The 20,059-nt window shown below is 45.2% G+C and overlaps 1 long non-coding RNA gene across 2 annotated transcripts in view; it reads right to left on the bottom strand.

Annotated features, from left to right (window-relative positions):
- Positions 1-19,672, bottom strand: part of LOC132813219 (uncharacterized) — a 50,674-nt gene extending 31,002 nt beyond the window's left edge. For both annotated transcript variants that reach the window (XR_009644009.1, XR_009644008.1), the window contains exons 1-4: positions 19,577-19,672; positions 16,395-16,503; positions 11,246-11,352; positions 8,733-8,822 (exon numbers count right to left, since the gene is read on the bottom strand). This is a non-coding gene — a long non-coding RNA (uncharacterized LOC132813219). The remainder of the gene's footprint in view (positions 1-8,732; positions 8,823-11,245; positions 11,353-16,394; positions 16,504-19,576) is intronic.
- Between the last annotated feature and the right edge of the window lie 387 nt (positions 19,673-20,059).

Below are 20,059 nucleotides of genomic sequence, written 5' to 3'. Positions count from 1 at the left end.
CAGTTACACCATTTGAAAGGCATCTGGATGGGTATGAATAGGAAGGGTGTAGAGGCATATGAGCCAACTGCTGCCATATCGTACTAGATTAGGATAGGATATCTGGTCGGCACGGACGAGTTCGACTGAAGGGTCTGTTTCCGTGCTGTATATGTCTGTGGCTCTGCCCTGGGATGAGCTTCATCATTCACAGTGAATGGGGCAGTATCACAGAGCACAGGGGTTGGGGGCTATTCAGCCCATTGCGGCTATACTCTCTCCCTCTGGACATGCTGCCAATCTGCCCTTCCTCCCCTCCCTCCCCTCCCATTTACCCGTAGCACTCCAAATTTATCCTCAAATAGTTAAATTCCGAGATGTACAGCACAGAAACAGACCATTCAATCCAACTCATCCATGCCACCCATTTATCCCAAATTAATCTTGTCCCATTTGCCAGCACTTTGCCCATATCCTTCTAAACTTTTCTTAATCACGTACCCAGTCAGATGCCTTTCAAATGTTGTAATTGTACCAGCCTCCACACTTCCTCTGGCAGCTCATTCCATATTCAGCTTGAAAACATTGCCCCTAAGATCCCTTTAAAATCTCTTGCCTCACACCTTAGGCTTGTGCCCTCTAGTTTTGTACTCACTTAACCTTGGGAAAAGACCCTGGTTGTTCACCCTATCCATGTCCTTCACGATTTTATGTACCTCGAAGGTCATCTCTCAGCATCCAATGATGCAGGGAAAACAGCCCCAGCCTATTCAGCCTCTCCCTATAGCTCAAATCCTCAACCCTGGCAACACTTTTGCACATCTTTTCAGAATCCTTTCATGTTCTGTAATATCACTCCTACAGCAGGGAGACCAGGACTGAAAGCAGAATTCCAGATGTGGCTGAATCAATGTCCTGTAGAGCTGCAAAACAATGTCCCAACTCCAATACTCAATGCACTGACCAAGTACACCAAACGCCTCCTTCACTACCCTGCCTATCCATGATTCCACTTTCAAAGAACTATCAACCTGCACGACAAGGTCTCTTTGTTCAACAACACTCCCCAGGACCTTCCCATTAAATGTATAAGTCCTGCCCTGATTTGTTTTTTCAAAATGCAGCACCTCACATTTATCTGAATTCACTCCAACTGCCACTCCCCAGCCCATTTGATTGAAGTCCCATTGTACTGAGGTAACCTTCTTCCCGATCCACTTCCTCCAGATCCAATTTGGTGTCTATGTAAAGTCACGAACCATAGGAATCATTGATATAAATGATGAAAAGCAGTGAACCCTGCACCGATCCTTACACCATATTGCTCATCACAGGCTTCCAGTCCGAAAGGCAACCCTTCACCACTCCCCTCTGTCTCCAACCTTACAGCCAATTTTATATCCAAATAGCTAGTTCTTCCACCTTGAATGTCTTTCTGAAGTCCAAGTTAGTGATTTCCATACACAAAGCCATGCTGACTGTCCCTAATCATTTCTTACCTTTCCAATTACATCTAAATCCTATCCCTGAGAAGCCCTTCCAACAACTTACCTGACTCCAGGCTCACCAGTGTATTGTTCCCTGACTTTTCCTCATCACCTTTCTCAAATAATGGCGCCAGTCTTCCAGCACCTCGGTGATACAAATATCTCAGCGAGGGACCCAACTATCACTTCCCTAGCTTCCCACAAAGTTCTGGGATTCACCTGATCATGTATCAGGGATTTATCAATCTTGATGCATTATACAAGGTTCAGTGCCTCCTGACTAATATGGACACTTGTCAAGTTATCCCTATTTATTTCTCCAAACTCTCTCACTTCCATATCCTCCTTCAGTAAAAGCAGACATGAAATACGCAGATAGTATCTCTCCTGCCTCCTGCAGATCCATAGACAATTTTGTTGATCTTTGAGGGTCCCTATTCTCTGCCTGGTTACTCTTTTGTCCTTAGTGTATTTCTAGAATCTCTGGATTTTCCCCAAACCCATTTCACAAAGCTCTCTCGTCCCCTTTTTGCCCTCTTAGTTTCCCTCGAGTATACTCCTACTGCCCCTATATACCTCTAGGTATTCACACAAACCCAGCTGTCTGGACTTGCCATATCCCTCCTTCATTTTCTTGACCAGAGCCACAATTCCTCTTGACAGCAGCATTCCTTACACCTCCCAGCCTCGGCCTTAACAGGAACATACTGTCTATATACTCATTGTCGCAGGCCTATGGGGGCAATGGCAGATGAAGACAGAGAAACAATCAATCATTCTCAGTAAAGAGGCAGTGCTGGGAAAGATACCAGCCGAAAGGTAGATGGGTCTCCTGGCCGTGATGGAATGCATCCCCGGGGACTGTAAGGAATGGCAGTGGGTAAATAGCAAATACACTCGTGATAATTCACTAAAATTTGCTGACTCTGGGACGGTTCTAACAGATTGGAAAGCTGCAAATGTGATGCCAATATTTTAAAATGGACGTGTTAGCATAACTTCTGTAGTGGGGGAAATGTCTGATCTCTCAAGAAAGAAATAGTGAGCTATGTGGATAGAAATTGTCTCATCGAGCAGACACAGCATGGATTCATGAAAAGTGGACGACACTAAGATGAGTGGTAGAGCAATGTGTGCAGAGGCCACTGTCAGTCTGCACAGGGATACAGAGAGGTTAATTGAGTGGTTAAGGGTCTGGCAGATGGAGGACAATGTTGGGATATGTGAGGTCATCCATTTTGGTCGGACTAACAACAAACTGGATGAGGAAATGGTGAAAACATGCAGCAGGCTGCTGTGCAGAGGGAGCTGGGTGTCCTTGTGCATGAATCACAGGAAGCTGGTTTGCAGGTACAGCAGGTAATTAAGGCAGTGAAGGGAATATTGTCCTTCATTAGAGGGATGGTTATGCTGCAGCTGTACAGGGGGCTGGGGAGGCCACACCTGGAGTACTGTGTACAGGTTTTCGTCCCCTACTTCAGGAAGGATGTAATGGCGCTGGAGGGGGTGCAGAGCAGGGTCACTAGTTTGAGTCTGGAGTTGAAAGGGTTGCCTTCTGAGCAGAGATTGACAAAACTGGCATGATCCTCATTGGAATTTAGAATAATGGGAGATTGTATAGGAAAAATATAAAATTATGAAAGGAGTAGATAAGATAGAAGCAGGGAGGTCATTTCCACTGTGGACTGGACAAACTATGGTGCATAGCGACAAAATAAGGGGGTATCAGATTTAGGACTGAGTTCAGGAGAAACTTCTTCAGCTAAAGGGTTGTGAATCTGTGGAATTCCCAGCTGATTGAAACAGTTGAGACTTTCATCTTGAATGTCTTTAGGTCAAAATGTAGATTTACGAACAGGAAAGGAATTAAAGGTTATGGGAGAGAGCAGTAAAGTGGAGCTGAGATCAGCCCTGATCTTATTGAATGGCAGAGCAGGCTGGAGGGGCCAGATGGCCTCCTCCTGCTCCTATTCCTTATGTTACGTTCCCACTTTTCAGCCGTCCCTTTACCTGGGAATAGCAAAGAAGTATTGAAAGATTTTATCTTGTTCAATCACAATGCACCTTTATCCAATTTAGAACAGCAACTTTTAGATCTGGTCTATTCTTTTTTGGAACTATTTTAAAACTATTATAATTATCAGAGAATCCAGACAGTGGGGAAGCAGGTCATTCAGCCCATCACATCCGCACTGACCCTCAGAGACTCCCACCCTACCCATGTAATGCTGCCTTTCCCATGGATAATCCACCCAACCTGCACATCCCTGAACACTGTGGGTAATTCAGCCTGGATAATCCACCTAACCTGCACATCCCTGAACACTGTGGGTAATTCAGCCTGGATAATCCACCCAACCTGCACATCCCTGAACACTGTGGGTAATTCAGCCTGGATAATCCACCTAACCTGCACATCCCTGAACACTGTGGGTAATTCAGCCTGGATAATCCACCTAACCTGCACATCTTTACATAGTGGGAGGAAACCAGAGCAATCAGATGAAACACACGCAGATATTAACAATAAGGTGATCAATCCTTTCTTATTTCCCAGTTCCGTCCAAATAATTTCACTGAACTTACTCCCATGAATATCGTCCCCAAGCACAACTCTAATGCTATCCCTAACCAAAAACACCACTCGTCCTCCTCTCTTGTCCCCCTTTCTATCCTTCCTATAGCATCTATACCCTGGAACATACAGCTGCCAGTCACATCCATCCCTGAGTCATATTTCTATAATACCGATGATATCCCAGTCCCATGTTCAAACCATAACCTGAGCTCATCTGCCTTCCCTGTCAGGCCTCTTGCATTGAAGTAAATGCAGTGTAACTGCTCGGTTCTACCGCGTTCTGCCTTGACTGTTTGATTTCTGAACTGTACCAGCCTCAGACTTACCTCCTTTCTCACTATCTCTTTAGGTTTACCCCCACTCCCTCACTGGTTTAATGCCTCCCGAGTAGCACTAGCCAATCTCCCTGCCTGGATATTAGTCACCTTCCAATTCAGGGACAATCCATCCCTCTTATTCAAGTCACTTCTACTCCAGAGGAGAATTCAATGACCAAAAGATGTGAATCCTTCTGCCCTACACCAGATCTTTAGCCAATCATTCATCTCCTCCATCCTGCTATTCCTACTCTCACTAGCATGTAGCATTGGGAGTAATTCAGATATTACGACCGAGTATCTACTTTTTTATATTCCAGGCTAATTTGCTATATTCTCTCATCAGGACCTATCTTTTTCTCTTCCTGTGTCATTGGTACCAATGTCCAATGACCTCCCACTGGTTATTCTACCCTTTAAAGAATATTCTGCCACCAATCTTTTCTGAACCTTTCAAGTTCCACAACATCCTTCTGATAGGTGGAGAACAGAATTGCACTCAATATTGTAAGAGTGGCCAAACCAATGTCCTGTACAGCCACAACATGACTGCCCAACTCCTGTACTCACTGCTCTGACCAATAACGTAAATCATACCAATCACCTTCACTATCCTATCCACCTGCGACTCTACTTTCAAGGAATTATGAACCTGCACTGTAAGGAAACTTTGCTCAGTAACACTCCCTCGGACCTGACCATTAAGTCTATCAGTCCTGCTAGGCTTTGCTTTTCCAAAAAGCAGCACCTCACATTTATCTAAATTAAACTCCATCTGCCACTCCTCAGCCCATTTCCCCATCTGATCAAGATCCCATTGAAACCTGAGTTACCCTTCTTCACTGCCCACTACACCTCCAATTTTGGTGTCACCTGGAAACTTACTAACAATACCTCCTATGTTCACATCCAAATCATTTATGTAAATGATGAGAAGTAGTGGACCCAGCACTCCAGTGGTCACAGTCCTCCAGTCCGAAAAACAACCTTCTACCACCACCCTCTGTCTTCTACCTTTGAGGCAGTTCTATATTCCAAATGGCTAGTTCTCCTGGTATGGTGAGATCTCATCTTGCTAACTAGTCTTCCATGGCGAACCTTGTCGAACGCCTTACTGAAGTCCATATAGATCCCATCTACCGCTCTGCCCTCAAAAATCCACTTTCTTACTTCTTCATAAAACAGCTCAGTCAAGTAAGTGACATGATTTCCCGCACACAAAGCCATGCTGACTATCCCTAATCAGTCCTTGCTTTTCCAAATACATGCAAATCCAGTCCCTCAGGGTTCCCTCCAACAACTTGTCTGGCACCAACATCAGGCTCACAGGTCTGTAGTTCCCGAGCTTGTCCAAACCGCCTTCATTAAACAGTATCATCATATTAACCAACCCCCAGTCTTCTGGCACCTCAGCTGTGACTATCGCTGATACAAAAATCTCAGCAAGGGGCCCAGCAATCACTTCCCTAGCTTCCTACAGAATTTTAGGACACACCTGATGAAATCCTGGGCATTTATCCACCTTTCTGCGTTCCCAGACATCCAGTACCACCTTCGCTGTAATATGGACATTTTTCAAGGTGTCACCATCGATTTCCAACATTCTATATCTTCCATATCCTTCTCCACAGTAAATGCTGATGCAAAATACTTGTTTAGTATCCCCTCCCCACCCCATCGCCTGCAGATCCACACACAGGCTGCCTTGCTGATCCTTGAGGAGCCCTATTCTGTCTCTAGTAACCCATTTGCTCTTAATGTATTTATAAAAACCCTTTGGATTGTCCTTACCCTATTCGCCAAAACTGTGTCCTGTCCCCTTTTTGCCTTACTGATTTTCCTCTAAAATATACTTCTATTGCCTTTATACTAGAAGGATGTTCTGGATTGGAATAAATGCCAAATATTTCATCTTGATAAAAGGGCAGGACTTACACTGATTAAAAGTCGGGCCTTGCATAGTGATATAGAACAAAGAGACCTCGGGGTTCAGATCTTTGCAGTTTATGTCACATGTAGACAGGGTTGTTCAGAAGATGTATAGCACACTTGCCTTCATTGCTCACACCTTTGAGTATAGGAGTTGGGACATTACATTGAGGTTGTACAGGATGTTGGTGAGGCCTCTTCTGGAATACTGTGCTCAGTTCAGGTTGTGCTGTTATAGGACAGATGTTATTAAGTCGGAGCGGGTTCAGAAGAGATTTACCAGGATGTTGATGGGAATGGATGCTTTCGGTTATAAGGAGAGGCTAGGTAGGCTGGGACCTCTTTCACTGGGGTGTAGGAGGCTGAGGGGTGACCTTATTGGAGGTTTATAAAATCCTGAAGAGTATAGGTAATGTGAACAGCAGGTGCCCTTTCCAGGAGGGGGCGCGATTCAAGAGTGGGTGAGAAAAGGAAGACCCTAAAAAGACGTTCCGGATTTTATTTTTTGTTTTTGTACAGAGAGTGATTCACATGTGGAATAAACTAGCAGAGGACGTGGTAGCTGTGAATACAATTACAATTTAAGGGTGGCACAGTGGCTCAATGGTTAGCACTGCTGCCAGGGACACAGGTTCAATTCCTGCATTGGGTGGCTGTCCATGCGGAGTTTGGATCTGCTTCCCTGTGTCAGCGTGAGTTCCTCCAGGTGCTCCCGTTTCCTCCCACAAGCCACAGATGTACAGGGTAGGTGAACTGGCAGTCCTCAATTGCCCATAGTGTTCAGGGATGATTGGGTTTAGTGAATTAGTAAGGGGTAAATGGAGAGTAAAACGGTAGGGGAATGGGATTCTAAGAGGAAAAAGCATTTGGACCTGTATATCGATAGGGAATGCTTGGATGGATTTGGACTAAGTGGAGGTAGATGCGATTAGTTCAGTTCGAATTTATGGTTGACACGGACTGGTTGGAACACAGGGTGTGTGTCAGTGCTGTATAACGTTCTGACTCTATCGCTCGTTATCTCTGTAAATTCCTCTATGCTCGGAACTCTCCGTCAATGCCACCTCATCCAGTCTTACAACTCTTCCTTATCTCGATAATTCCTCTCCAGCCTCAAAACTCAAAAAAGTCTATCAGAAATATCTCTATCTCTGTAACATCCTCAATCCTCAGAATCCTCTCCAACTTTCATCTCCTCCAGCTTCATTACTCTCCCTATCTCTAATCTCCTCCAGTCTCTCAAAGCTCTGCTATATGTGCCTTTTTTATTTCCAGCTTTCAGGATTCCCAATGTTTATTTCTCACTTGATGACGGCCCTTTCCGATTCTGTGCTGAGCTTCTGAATTCTTCCTTAAACCTCTCAATCTCCTTTTCCTCCCAAAACATCGGCCAATCATCTGTCATCTACTCTAGTATCACCCTTTCTGACCTGAAGTCCAATGGAGCCTGTCATATTCCTATAATAAACATCTTAGCGGTCTACAGAACAGAAAAAGGCTCTGGTAGTACATCGGGTCTGTGACAAAGAAAACTACCACCTAACTGTCCTCATCTATTTTCCAATAATTGTGGAAAAGTCTCATCTATCATGGCATTGCAAGTGCACACTAAATACATCTCAAATGCTACCGGGATTTCTGTGTCTCCCACCCTTACAGACAGTGAGGTTCAATGCAACTGTTGTTCGATGATGACATCACCCCCAGGAACACAGAGCAGCTGGGTCTGTGCAAACCAGAGATCACCCACACATTGGGAAGGATGGCAGAGTCCCTGAGAGGGGGCATAGGAGATTTACCAGGATGGTACAAGGAATGGGGGATTTTAGTTGCAGAGACATGGGTGTTGTTAATACATATCAAGAATATCCATCTACAATAGATGGACTCTTGTTCTCAACCTCTCCCCTTGCCTGGGCTGTGGTAACCTTCAGGTTAAACCCACCACCAGACATTTCTCCCTAATGAGACAGCAGCCCTATGGTCTGGTCAGACAATGCTGACTACCTTTTACACAGTGATGCCACTGTACCCTGGGGATGGGGAGAGGGAACGCTGAAGGTGGTGGATGGGACACCACTCAGGCACAGTGCTTTGTCCTGGAGGATGTTCACTTTAATATTGTTGGTGTCTGCACTGATGCAGGCAAGTGGAGAATGTTCCAACACAATCCTGATGTGTGCCTTACAGGGAGCAAACAGACATTGGGGAATCAGGGGTTTGGGGAAACAGATTGTTCTCCTTGTAGCAGAGGAAATTGCGGGTGCCCTGTGACAGAGGGGTTTACAGATTTAGAATAATCCACCTTACACTCATGAGTTCATCAGAAAAGGATTACAGGACACATATTGAAGACTTGGGGGAGATCTACTGAGAGTGTGGGGTGATTCAAAAGAGGACATTTATGCAGCAAATGGGAATGAGCTGGAATACAATACTCACACACAATGTGAATATCCAGCTCCTGATGAATTGAGTAATTTTGTCACAGTTTGGCGTTACAATTACTGAGATTACCATCTGAATGTCCACCTGTAATACACGTTTATAAAACTGTCACTGTCAGTTCATTTAAGAAACTCTCACCACCCCCTCCTCCTGGCCCAGGATGACTGGACACATTACCCCTTGTGGGGGTCAGCAGTTAGTTCAGGGGGAAATCTGTATGGGTTTCTGTGAGTTTCCACACTGGGTCTTCATGTGACTGAACAGGGCAGATCTTTGACACATGGGACACAATGTTTCAAGAGTCAGTGCGATGTGGAGAGCAGGATGTGTGCTTCCTTTTCTTTCCTTCCGTGCTGCTGCTGTGCCTCATCAATTAGACGGGGGGGGGGGGTGAAAGGCTCATGCAGCTCGATGGGCAAGTTGTCTCCATTCTGACCCATGAGCAGCAAGCTCCTCCCACTCATTCCAAAGAGTCTCTCTGAAAAGGTAACAACTGCTTCCCACTGCCCAGTGCTCCCAGGAAATGTTTAGAAGAATGAGCGGGGAAATCTCTGAGAAAAGGCAGAACGGTAAAGTTCCAAAAGGATCATAAACAGTTTATAGAGAGGGATTCATTGGAGAAGTGGGCAACAAGTTAGCAAATGGAGCATAATTTGGGAAATTGTGAAGTTGCTCATTTTGGAGGAGATAATAAAAGAACAGAGTGCTATGTAAATGGTGGAAACTGTCGAAAGCTGCACCACAAAGGGACCAGGGGTAATTGCGTAGGAAACACAGTTATAACAGGGAATCAGGATGGGGAATGGAACGTTGTTTCTTATTACAAGGAGTTTTCAGTGTAAGTGTTTGGAGTATATACCTGAGAGTAACTTTACAAAGTGCGGGTGAGACCACATCTGGAGTAATGACAGAAGTTTTGGTCCCTTTATTTAAGGGAATACATAATTTCATCCGAGGCATTTCAGAAAAGATTAACTGGGATGATCCCTGGCTTGTAGGGATTATCTTTTAAGAAAAGGCTGAAAATGTTGGGACTCTACTCACTGGATTTGGGAAGAATGAGAGGTGATCTCATTGTAACATGCAGGATTCTTAAGGAGTTTGACAGGGTAAATACTGAGAGGATGTTTCCCATCATGAGGGATCTGGAATCAGATACTCTGATAGTAACGGAATCAAGGGTTCTGTTTTAGATTCGTCAAGTTTAAGGCAACATCAACACGGGTCAGGGGTTTCAGTAGCAATGGAGCTGGGGTGAAGGGGGGGGGGGAAGCAACGTTTTAGAGATTGGAATTCCTGGTGTTTGTGATTGTGTAGATACCTGATCAGAAGGTCACCTTGGTATTACAGATATGAGAGCAATATTGTGAAGAGTGTAGTTCTGCCTCAGACAGTTCCCAGGGAGAGGGAGGGGCTCAGCAGTAAGGGAAAGGAATTTGTAATAGCAACTGAAGGCAATGGGTTTAACCATTTCAATGTTCCGTTGCAGGAAATTGCAGCCAATCGCGTAGTGGGAGTGTGATGAGCAGTTTGATAACTGAGTAATGGAGAGGGATGATGGGGAGGGAGAGCTAGGCATTGTCAGTGTACATGTGAACCCTCAGACGGTGCTTTTGGACGATGTCACCTCCTGACAGTATGTGGGTGAGAAACAGGAGGGACCAAGAATCGATCCTTGAGGGACACCACATACAAGGAATTTAGAAAGGAATGGGAGAGTGGGGATGGAGTAGGTTTTTCCAACAACGGTGAGGTCAAAATATTACTTCGTAGCAGAATGGGAGAGAAGGACATAACCAGAAAAGACAGACAGACAGACAGAACAAGGAACAATACCTGTGATTTGGTGAGGGGAGGGAGGTGGGGGTGATGTGGAGGAAGAGCCCAACTCCAAAAACACACTTTCTTCATTGGTGACATCACCCAACTCCACCCTAGTCTCAGCTCATTTACTGAATGCAGGGATGGACGAGTATTTATCTCCAGACTTAATTATCCAAACACTCTTGGCCAGCCTCCCACATTCAACTTACATGTAATCTCAAGAGTATCTTAAACCCTCCTGCCCAAGTGCTCACTTGTACCAAAACTAGTTGATCCATCGAAAGGCTCCTATTTACAGGCAACAATTTAAAATTCTCACCCTGTGAACATCCCTGTCTCCCTGCACCACACACCCTGCAAGACCTTGACAACTCATTTGTGTTTATTCATTGCTTCACCTGTCTGGCTGTTTCTACTGTTGCCAAGGCAACACTGTCTGGAATTCCCACCTGAACCCTCTCAGACCTGCTTTCCTCTTTTAAGGTGTTCTCGAAAACCTGCTCATTTGGCAATGCTTTTGATCACTTGACCTCGTATCTCAATCTGTGGCCTTATGCCAGAATTTTTCAATAGTATTTCTGTGAAATTATAAACATGATTAAAAAAAACAAACTGTTGCTGATTTGCACATACATTGTCAACTCTTCAATATTGCTGAGTGTATAATCTATAACAGCACTTACGCAACCACATTGTGGGAGCACCTTCACCACATGAACTGCAGCTGGACAGGGAAATCAAACATCACCCTCTCCACAGGCAATGGGGCTTTGGCACTGATCACTGGGATCTGTGGAGGGAGAAACACAGTTGCTATTTCAGGGAGTGCAAAATGCATTATAAGGAGGGAAAACGGGGCAGAATTTGGGATTTTCAAATTTGTGATTCACAATGTGCACTAAGTTCTGTAAAACCTCTCATCCCATACCATGAAAATTTCCTTCTCTTTCTGGTCTATGTCTTTCCTTTCCCCTGCCCTGCACCTTCACACATTTCCAATGCCTTGGTCACAACTACACTGGATTGTCAGTGAAGTTTATCACGTGGTTGAGTATTGTCCCGCCCCTCATTCACTCCGATTGGTTGAAGGACCAACTGGCACATCCTGGTCCTCGAGTCCCCGTCCCCCGACTCTTATTGGTCCTGCGCTGACATCAATAATCCGAGGCCCATTGTGGGCTGGAGCATGCTCAGTGCTTCCTGCTTTTGCTGCTGTTCATCAGGTGTAAGAGAGAGACAGGGCTCATCCCTGTTTCTCCTGATGTTAGACAAAAACAACAACTACCTGCATTGTATGGAACCTTTCACATTGACAAATCTCCTAAAATGCTTCACGAATGATGGAAACGTTGATTAAAGAGAACGATTTTTAGATACATCTTTAAGGCGGACAGAGGGGGTGAGGGAGGATATTCCAAAGGTTTGTGTCCTCGGCAGCTCCAATCGTGCAGTGATATAGGTGGGCAACAGCTTATGGTTAACCATTAACTGTCTCCATTATAAGTTAACAACCTCATGTCCTAGCCCCCTACTCCACACACCAGGCCTTGCTCTCACAGCCTGTCATTACACACTACCTATGGTTAGCCACTAATAGTCTCCATTAACAGCTAGTCACCCTCCCCCAGTCAGATCGTTATCCACTCCTTTATCCAACTGTTCTTCTCACTCTATCCCCACCTATCCTTTACTCCTTATATTCTCCCCCCACACTATCTTCTGCACATAAACGGACTTTTTTTTTCTCAGTAACATCTGTTCTGTGGAAGGGACACCGGATCTTAAACTTTAACTCTTCACAGATGCTGCCAGACCTTTTCCAGAACCTCCTGGTTGTTGTTTCTGATTTACAGCATCTGCAGTTCGTTTGGTTTTAATTTACCGGGGTTTGTAATTCAGGTCCGACAGCCTCTGTCCCAGTCTCTGCTGTCTCTCCCACCCCCACCCAGTGACACTGCACCTGCACAGCTCATGGACAGGTGTCGTCTTGCTGGCCACACCCCTCATTCACTCCATTGGCTGCAGGACCACACAGACTCTCCTCCTATTGGTCTGGAGCTGCCGTTAATCAAGCCGGCGCCGATTGAGAGGTGAGCTCCTCCCTCTCTCTGCTCTGGGATGAGCTTCATCATTCACAGTGAATGGGGCAGTATCACAGAGCACAGGGGCTGGGGGCTATTCAGCCCATTGGAGCTGTCCTCTCTCCCTCTGGAGATGGTGCAAATCTGTCCCAAGTCCCCTCCCATGTGCTCACAGCCCCCCAAATCTTTCCTTAAAAAGTAAAATTCCAAGTCTGTTTCAAAATACCTGCTGAATCTGTGTCGTTCAGACTGTTCCAGATGCTCAGAACTTGCTGAGTAAAATAGTGTTCACATTTTCACCTTGTATTATTTGCCAATTACTTGAACGTAGTTACTAAAAATTGTGACAGGGTTAACAATTCCTCTCTCTCTTTGCAAATTCAAGACCTTGGAACCAAATCTGCACCAGGTCAAAATCACTGCTTCACCTTCTCAGCTCCAAGGATAATTATCTGTGCTTCAGCTAGCTCGAAACAAAAGAGAGGAATGCATCTTAATTTATTAAGATCAAAGAAACAGACCTCCGGTCCAATTCGTCTGTGCCAACAAGGAATCCTAAACTAATGAATTCCCATTTACCATCTATTGGCCTGTATCCATCAAAACCCTTCCTATTCATGTACCCAATTGGAAGCCTTTTAAATGTTGTGATTTTTCAGCCTCCACTACTTCATCTGGTAGCCCCTCCCATACACACACCACACTCAGCTTGAAAATGTTGCCAGTTCGATCCCTTTTAAATCTTTGCCCTCTCAACTTAAACCCATGTGCTCTAGTTTTGGACCCACCTAACCTGAGGAAAAAGGATGCCAGCTGCTCACCTTATCCACGCGCCTCGTGATTTTATAAATCTCAATGAAGTCACCTCTCAGTCTTTGACTCTCCAGAGAAAATAGCCCCAGCCTATTCAGCCCCTCCCTGTAGCCCAAATCCTCCAATCCTGGTAACGTTTTTGTAAATCTTGTCCAAACCTTTTCAAATTTCACAACATCCTTCCCAGAACAGGGAAATTCAAACTGAAAACAGAATTCCAGAAGTGGCTTAATCAACGTCCTGTCCAGCCACAATATGACGTCCCAGCTTCTGTATTCAATGCATTGACCATTAACGGAGAGCGTTAATGGAGTCCCATTTGCCAGCGGTTCACCCTTATCCCTCTAAAACCTCCCTCTTCAAGTACCCAGTCAGACACCTTTTAAATGCTGCAATTGTACTAGCCTCCACCCCTTCCTCTGGCAGCTCATTCCATACTTGCAATGCCCTCAACATGAACACGATGCCCCTTAAATCCCCTTTAAATCTTTTCCCTCTCACCTTAAGCCTGTACCCTCTCGTTCTGGAGCCACCGAACTTGGGAAAAAGTCCCTGACTGCTCACCTTATCCATGCCCTTCATGACTTTATAAGATCACCTCTCAGCCTCCAAATCTCCAGGGAAAATAGTCCCAGCCTATTCAGCCTTTCCCAATAGCTCAAATCGTACAACCCCAGGAAAGTCCTTGCGAATGTTTTCTGAACCCTTTCAAGTTTCTCAACATTATTCCAAGAACAGGGAGATTGGAACTGAAAACAGAATTCCAGAAGGGCCTTCATCAGTGCCCTGTCCAGCCACAATATGACATCACAACAGCTGCATTCAATGCATTGACCAATAACGGGGAGCGTACCAAATGCTGCATTCACTCCCCTGCCTACCTGTGACTCTACTTTCAGGGAACTATGAACCTGCACTCCAAGGTCCCATTGTTCAGCAATGTTCCCCAGGACTTTACCATTAAGTGCATAAGTCCTGCCCTGATTTGCCTTTCCAAAATATAACAGCTCACATTTATCTAATTTGAACTCAGTCTGCAATTCCTTGCTCCAATGGCCCATCTGATCAAGATCCTGTTGTATTCTGAACTAACCTTCTTCACTGTCCACTACACCTCCAATTTTGGTGTCTTCTGTAAACCTGACCATATCTCATATATTCACATCCAAGTCATTTATTTAAGGGCCCAATATCCATCCCTGCAGCACACTGCTGCTCACAGGCCTCCAGTCCGCAAAGCAACCCTCAATCATCATCCTCTGTCTCCTACTTTCAGGGCAGTTTTGTAATGGCTTGCTCTCCCTGCATTCCATGTGATCTAACCCTGCTAACCAGTCTGCTTTGTGGAACCTTGTTGAATGTCCATATAAACAACATTCACCGCCTGGCTTAATCAATTTTCTTTGTCACTTCAAAACACTCACTCAAGTTAGTGAAACACAATTGTGCATGTACAAAGCCACAGTGACTCTCCCTGATCATTCCTTACCTTTCCAAATAGATGGATATCCTGTCCCTCAGAATCCCTTCCAACAACTTGCCTGCCTGACTTCAGGCTCACTGTTCTCTTGTTCCATGGCCTCTCCTTACCACCTTTTTTAAAATAATGGCACCTCACCTGTCACTATCAACGATACAAATATCACAGGAGAGGCCCAACAATCACTTCCCTAGATTTCCAGAAAGTTCCAGGATACACCTGATCAGGTTCCATGGCTTTATCCACCTTGATGTGATTTAAGACATCCAGTCCCACCTCCTCTGTAACATGGACACTTTTCAAGTTATCATTGTTTATTTCTCCAAACTCTCGAGCTTCCATATACTTCTCCAGTAAAAATGACGTGAAATATTTGCATATATTTCACACCCTCTGTGATTCCATAGACAGCCTTGTTGACCTTTAAGCGGTCCTATTCTCTGGTCCAGTTAATCTTTTGTCTGTGATATATTTGTTTAATCTCTTTGGATTCTATTCCAGGACATCCCAGAAAGGCCTACTTCAAGGACCGTAACTTTCCTCCGACTTGATCAACAATGCCCTCCGACACATACCCTCCACTTCCCGCACCTCCACCTTTACCCCACCCCTCCAGCCACAATAAAGAATACAGCCCTGCGGTCTTCATCTTCCACCCCACTAATCTCCAGATACGGCGCATTAACCTCTTATTTCTGCTACCTAAAGTCAGACCCCACCATAGACATATTTCCCTCCCCACCGCTATCTGCGTTCCACAGAGACCATTCCCTCTGCACCTCCCTTGTTAGGTCCACACCCTCCCACCAACACATGCTCCACACCTTTGACCTTCCCTTACCACCACGGGAAATGTAAAACGTTCAGCCACACCTCACTGAGCTCTGTCCAGGACCTGAAAACGATCTTTTCACATCAGGCAGAGATTTGCCTGCACATCCCAAAACCTCATATACTGCATCTGGACACTATGGGAAATTTAACATGGTTCATCCAACTAACCTACACATCTTTGGACTGTAGGAGTAAATTTGAATATCCGAAGGAAACCCTCACAAACACTGGGGAGAATGTGCCAACTCCAACACAGACAGTTGCCTGAGGCTGGTATCAAACCCAGGTCTCTGTTGCTGAGGAAGCAGCGCTAACCACTGAGCCACAATACTGTGGGATCTTTGGTGCTGATGTGCTGCCCCACTGATACCTCAGTCACTCACCCTGCCTCATTTCCTAAGAGGCAGTGATGATGGAGTGAAATTATCACTAGACAGTTAATCCAGAGACCCAGATAACGTTCTGGGGACCTGGGTTTGAATCCCATCACGGCAGATTTTGGAAAGTGAATTCAATAAATATCTGGAAAAAATAATCTAGTGACGACAGGAATCCATTGTCAATTGTTGAAAAAACCCATGTGGTTCACTCATGACCTTTAGGGAAGGAAAATGCCATCCTTACCTGGTCTGGTCTGCATGGGACTCCAGACCTATAGCAACGTGGTTGACTCTTAACTGCCCTCTGGGTAAACGCAGCAATAAATGCTGGCCGAGCCAGTGACAGCCTCATCCTGTGAATGAATAAAGGAAACAGGTCAGGTTTTGTTCCTTCTCTAGTAGGTACATCCTACAAACTCAATCAGAAATGTTCTCGTACACACTGAACAAATACATTTCCATCCAAGCCCTTAACACTACAGCACTCCGAGGCCATGTTGGTAAAGTTAAAACCCCTTATCATTGCAACTATATTTTTACAGATAACTGAGGTCTGCCGGTAAAATTGTGTCTCAATTCCCCGCTGACTATTGGGAGAGAGTCTATAATACAATCCCAGTAAGATGGTCATCCCTTTCTTATTTCTCAGTACCACCCAAATAACTTGCCTGGATGTACTCCCAGGAATATCCTCCCGAAGCCCAGCCATAATGTTATCCCTAATCAAAAACACCTCTCCCCCTGCTCTGTTGTCCCCTTGCTATAGCATCTATACCCTGGAACATTAAGCTGCTAGTCCTATCCATCCCTGAGTGCTGCCTCTGTAATTGCTGTAATATCCCAGTCACATGTTCAAAACCATACCCTGAGCCCACCTGCCTGACCTGTCAGGTCTCTTGCACTGAAATAAATGCAGTGTAACTGGTCCGTCCCACCTCATTCTGTAGCTTGCTCTTGCCTGCCTTGACAGTCTGATCTGGTGAACAGTACCAGCCTCAGACTCACCTCTTTGCTCACTATCTCTTTAGGATTACCCCCGACTCCCTCACTGGTTTAATGCCTCCCGAGTGGCACTAGCAAATCTCCCTGCTCCTCAGGACCCCATGCTTTCCCCTTCCTATGTCATTGGTACCAATGTACAATGTCCTCCCACTGGTTATTTTCCCCTTTGAGAATGTTCTGCTCCCTCTGAGAGATATCCTTGACACTGGCACCAGGGCAGCACCACCCCATTCTGATCTCTCACTGTCAGCTGCAGAAACGGCAGACTGTGCCCCTGACGAGAGAGTCCCCTATCACCATCGATCGTGTGGAACTGGATACACCTCACATTATGTTAGAAGCCAGTCTCAGCACCAGTAACTTGGCTGTCAGTGCTACTTTCCCTGAAAGTCTATTACCACCTACATTTTCCAAAACAGTACACTTGTCTGAGATGGGGATAGCCACAGGAGACTCCTGCAGTACCTACCTACCCCTCCTAGCTTTTCTGGAGGTAACCCACCTACCTGACTGTATCTGCAGTATCCTGAGACTGCCGCCTATCACACTCCCCGGCTCCTGTCAATTCCTCACTGCCTTTAATCACTCCTCCACCAATCCATGTGATCCAATAGGATTTGCAATCACACTTCTTGCAGACAAATCATCAGGTTCATTGAAACTCTCCCTAATCTTCCGCACCCGACAGGAACAGCACGCCACTCTACAACAGGCCATCTCTCCGCCTTAACAACCTACAGACCAAGACAAAGGCACAGTCTTACTGCTCGAAAAATACTGCCCGAGAATAACTTAATGCTTACGTTTTATATCTTAAACTTTCAATCAAGAGACCGTAAGACATTAAAAAGAAATCCTCACCTGACTCATGATTGTAGATTTAATAAAATAAAACTGACTAAGATTGATGTTTGAAGAGACTGAAACTCACTGAGCTGATCCCTGGCTCTGAGTACTTCCAAGGGTGAGGTCTCTCTGAGGGCAGCTGTGAAATGTCACTGTTTCTCTTCTCTGCCCACTCCATTTCCAGAGAGGTTTTTAACTTCACAGCAAGTCAGCTCAGAGAGGTCTCTGCTTGGTTTTATTCACTGGGGGTCCCCTTTGCTGCCCAGACCAGTATTTATTGGCCACCTTTACTTGTCTTGGAGAAAGTGGTGGTTAACCGCCTCCCTGAAATGCTGCAGTCCATGTACACCACAGTGATGTTTGGACAACAGTCCCCCTCTGGCCCCACAACCCTCCCTGTCTCTGTAATCCCTCTCTGGCTTCATACATGTCGGGACATTAGATTTTTATTTGGATTCATTTTTGTTTGGTAAACCCCAAACAAAAGTGAAATATTTCACCCCCAAACAAATTTCTGTTGATTGACCTTTTGGAGAGGCTGACACGTGGACATTGCAGTACTTTATCTCACATTGTACACGTAGAATGATGGAACTCTCTTTTAAACATTGCTAAAAAGGGAGGCAATGGCTTAATGGTATTCCTGCAATATGAGTGACATGTGCAATGTTCCAAGAATTAGGGTTAGAATCCCAACATGGCAGCATCGGCATCCAATACAATCCCGAATGAAAAGGCGAATGATGACCATGAAACTATTGCCGATTGTTAGAAAACCCATCTGGTTCACTCATGTCCTGTAGGGAAGGAAACTGTCATCCTCACCTGGTCTGGCCTACATGTGACCCCAGACCCACAGCAATGTGGTTAGCTCTCAACTGCCCTCAGGAAAATACTTTAATAACTGTTAACAAATACTCCGCAGGTTTCACTTAAAAACTGGCTGTTCACATTAGGACCATGTGAATTTCTGAACGGCCTGAACTAAAACTGAGTTTTAGTTTCATCTTCGCCCTGTCTCACATCAGTCTGTTTACACCCAACTCCAAAACACACTCATTGAGCCAAGCAGCCCTCACAGTGCAGCCCTGTCATTTTCACTGTCTGCTCACACCTACACTGCCCTCAGCCTCCTGTACTGTTCCAACGCATCTCAATGGGTGTTCAGGGACAGCATCTTATCTTTTGATTCAGCCCTTTGTAACCCCAGAGTCAACATGGACGTCACCAGTTTCTGAATGAACAGACAGTTGTCAGAAGCTGGAACATTCCACTTGAAAAGGTACTGGAATTTGAGTCCAAAAGGACTTTAATGGGAAGTTTGCAGTTAATTGAAAATATGACGCTTACAGCTTAACATCATGAAGTGGGTGATTGGGTCTAAATCTGAGAGTTCTTACAAAGCGACGAGGTGTAATTTGGATAAATCTGTGCTCCCTCTCAGGCGAATATCTCCTTCCTCAGCTGGAGGGTCCAGACCAGAGCACACACCCAAAGGGTGATCCAAACACGAATTTGTACATCTTTCTGCTAAACAAAAATATTGGAGATATTTTCCCACAAACAGAACTGACAAACCTTTCTCCGTCCACAGTCAAATGCAAATGATATTCAGATCCCGATGACTCCATTGACTGTAAAAACTTGCTTTTGAGTTTCTATTATTCTGATTTAATATCCTATGAAACAAATTCACAAAACAAAACTCACAGTCAGTGCAGGTAGAATATAAAGACATACTTTTCTCTTGGTATGTGCTTGATGTGTAAATGCCTCTCTTCAAATCACACCCCCCCCCCCCCCATCCTTGGAAGAGGACATGTCCATGACCCTCACTGTACCTTGCCCCCAATAAAGATGGAGCCCATGTCCCAGGACCTATCACCACCTGAGGGCCGCAGCCATTTTTCCCATCTGCTGCAAACGCGGGAAAGAGTTTCTAATTCAGACTTACCGCACAGAGTGTAATTAAAACTTCGCAGTCTAAAGTGACTCATTATCTCCCTGTCTCCGAGGCCACTCTCCCCTTCCCTGTTTGCCTGTCCCACACTCACCAACGGC

The sequence above is a fragment of the Hemiscyllium ocellatum genome, unplaced genomic scaffold (assembly GCF_020745735.1).
Source record: "Hemiscyllium ocellatum isolate sHemOce1 unplaced genomic scaffold, sHemOce1.pat.X.cur. scaffold_346_pat_ctg1, whole genome shotgun sequence".
Classification (NCBI taxonomy): Eukaryota; Metazoa; Chordata; class Chondrichthyes; order Orectolobiformes; family Hemiscylliidae; genus Hemiscyllium; species Hemiscyllium ocellatum.
This window is presented reverse-complemented; position numbering and strand designations above follow the sequence as displayed.